At 48.2% G+C, this 2,500-nt stretch overlaps 7 non-coding genes across 7 annotated transcripts; all 7 read right to left on the bottom strand.

Annotated features, from left to right (window-relative positions):
- Window positions 1-231: 231 nt before the first annotated feature.
- LOC128129997 (5S ribosomal RNA) lies at window positions 232-350 on the bottom strand. The gene has a single exon (XR_008227921.1). It is a non-coding gene; the product is annotated as a 5S ribosomal RNA (ribosomal RNA).
- A 231-nt stretch (window positions 351-581) lies between these two features.
- LOC128130368 (5S ribosomal RNA) lies at window positions 582-700 on the bottom strand. The gene has a single exon (XR_008228292.1). It is a non-coding gene; the product is annotated as a 5S ribosomal RNA (ribosomal RNA).
- A 231-nt stretch (window positions 701-931) lies between these two features.
- LOC128129998 (5S ribosomal RNA) lies at window positions 932-1,050 on the bottom strand. The gene has a single exon (XR_008227922.1). It is a non-coding gene; the product is annotated as a 5S ribosomal RNA (ribosomal RNA).
- Window positions 1,051-1,281: 231 nt separating this feature from the next.
- On the bottom strand, window positions 1,282-1,400 carry LOC128130285 (5S ribosomal RNA). Its single transcript, XR_008228209.1, has one exon. It is a non-coding gene; the product is annotated as a 5S ribosomal RNA (ribosomal RNA).
- Window positions 1,401-1,631: 231 nt separating this feature from the next.
- On the bottom strand, window positions 1,632-1,750 carry LOC128130296 (5S ribosomal RNA). The gene has a single exon (XR_008228220.1). It is a non-coding gene; the product is annotated as a 5S ribosomal RNA (ribosomal RNA).
- Window positions 1,751-1,981: 231 nt separating this feature from the next.
- On the bottom strand, window positions 1,982-2,100 carry LOC128129999 (5S ribosomal RNA). Its single transcript, XR_008227923.1, has one exon. It is a non-coding gene; the product is annotated as a 5S ribosomal RNA (ribosomal RNA).
- Window positions 2,101-2,331: 231 nt separating this feature from the next.
- LOC128130307 (5S ribosomal RNA) lies at window positions 2,332-2,450 on the bottom strand. Its single transcript, XR_008228231.1, has one exon. It is a non-coding gene; the product is annotated as a 5S ribosomal RNA (ribosomal RNA).
- Window positions 2,451-2,500: the final 50 nt, after the last annotated feature.

The following is a 2,500-nucleotide window of genomic DNA, read 5'->3' on the forward strand; positions in this document are numbered from 1 at the left end:
GAAATAGTATCCATGTTTATTGTTTTTATGTGTTACAAGACGCAGAACCTCCTTTGTTTTGGTACGCGGGGCGTGGGACCCACGTGACCGATCAGCTCCGTTCCAAAAATACGAAAAGCATCAACCGTGAACCGGAGGGCACCCGAGCATAGAAATAGCAAGAAAGAAAGGAAAAAAAGCAAAAAAACCGCACGTAAAATCTAAAAAAACGCAAACGGACAACGAAAAAGGGGGGTGCAACACGAGGACTTCCCAGGGGGTCACCCATCCTAGTACTACTCTCGCCCAAGCACGCTTAGCTGCGGAGTTCTGATGGGATCCGGTGCATTAGTGCTGGTATGATCGCACCCGAAATAGTATCCATGTTTATTGTTTTTATGTGTTACAAGACGCAGAACCTCCTTTGTTTTGGTACGCGGGGCGTGGGACCCACGTGACCGATCGGCTCCGTTCCAAAAATACGAAAAGCATCAACCGTGAACCGGAGGGCACCCGAGCATAGAAATAGCAAGAAAGAAAGGAAAAAAAGCAAAAAAACCGCACGTAAAATCTAAAAAAACGCAAACGGACAACGAAAAAGGGGGGTGCAACACGAGGACTTCCCAGGGGGTCACCCATCCTAATACTACTCTCGCCCAAGCACGCTTAACTGCGGAGTTCTGATGGGATCCGGTGCATTAGTGCTGGTATGATCGCACCCGAAATAGTATCCATGTTTATTGTTTTTATGTGTTACAAGACGCAGAACCTCCTTTGTTTTGGTACGCGGGGCGTGGGACCCACGTGACCGATCGGCTCCGTTCCAAAAATACGAAAAGCATCAACCGTGAACCGGAGGGCACCCGAGCATAGAAATAGCAAGAAAGAAAGGAAAAAAAGCAAAAAAACCGCACGTAAAATCTAAAAAAACGCAAACGGACAACGAAAAAGGGGGGTGCAACACGAGGACTTCCCAGGGGGTCACCCATCCTAGTACTACTCTCGCCCAAGCACGCTTAGCTGCGGAGTTCTGATGGGATCCGGTGCATTAGTGCTGGTATGATCGCACCCGAAATAGTATCCATGTTTATTGTTTTTATGTGTTACAAGACGCAGAACCTCCTTTGTTTTGGTACGCGGGGCGTGGGACCCACGTGACCGATCGGCTCCGTTCCAAAAATACGAAAAGCATCAACCGTGAACCGGAGGGCACCCGAGCATAGAAATAGCAAGAAAGAAAGGAAAAAAAGCAAAAAAACCGCACGTAAAATCTAAAAAAACGCAAACGGACAACGAAAAAGGGGGGTGCAACACGAGGACTTCCCAGGGGGTCACCCATCCTAGTACTACTCTCGCCCAAGCACGCTTAACTGCGGAGTTCTGATGGGATCCGGTGCATTAGTGCTGGTATGATCGCACCCGAAATAGTATCCATGTTTATTGTTTTTATGTGTTACAAGACGCAGAACCTCCTTTGTTTTGGTACGCGGGGCGTGGGACCCACGTGACCGATCGGCTCCGTTCCAAAAATACGAAAAGCATCAACCGTGAACCGGAGGGCACCCGAGCATAGAAATAGCAAGAAAGAAAGGAAAAAAAGCAAAAAAACCGCACGTAAAATCTAAAAAAACGCAAACGGACAACGAAAAAGGGGGGTGCAACACGAGGACTTCCCAGGGGGTCACCCATCCTAGTACTACTCTCGCCCAAGCACGCTTAACTGCGGAGTTCTGATGGGATCCGGTGCATTAGTGCTGGTATGATCGCACCCGAAATAGTATCCATGTTTATTGTTTTTATGTGTTACAAGACGCAGAACCTCCTTTGTTTTGGTACGCGGGGCGTGGGACCCACGTGACCGATCGGCTCCGTTCCAAAAATACGAAAAGCATCAACCATGAACCGGAGGGCACCCGAGCATAGAAATAGCAAGAAAGAAAGGAAAAAAAGCAAAAAAACCGCACGTAAAATCTAAAAAAACGCAAACGGACAACGAAAAAGGGGGGTGCAACACGAGGACTTCCCAGGGGGTCACCCATCCTAGTACTACTCTCGCCCAAGCACGCTTAGCTGCGGAGTTCTGATGGGATCCGGTGCATTAGTGCTGGTATGATCGCACCCGAAATAGTATCCATGTTTATTGTTTTTATGTGTTACAAGACGCAGAACCTCCTTTGTTTTGGTACGCGGGGCGTGGGACCCACGTGACCGATCGGCTCCGTTCCAAAAATACGAAAAGCATCAACCGTGAACCGGAGGGCACCCGAGCATAGAAATAGCAAGAAAGAAAGGAAAAAAAGCAAAAAAACCGCACGTAAAATCTAAAAAAACGCAAACGGACAACGAAAAAGGGGGGTGCAACACGAGGACTTCCCAGGGGGTCACCCATCCTAGTACTACTCTCGCCCAAGCACGCTTAACTGCGGAGTTCTGATGGGATCCGGTGCATTAGTGCTGGTATGATCGCACCCGAAATAGTATCCATGTTTATTGTTTTTATGTGTTACAAGACGCAGAACCT

Source organism: Lactuca sativa, chromosome 1 (genome assembly GCF_002870075.4).
Source record: "Lactuca sativa cultivar Salinas chromosome 1, Lsat_Salinas_v11, whole genome shotgun sequence".
NCBI lineage: Eukaryota > Viridiplantae > Streptophyta > Magnoliopsida > Asterales > Asteraceae > Lactuca > Lactuca sativa.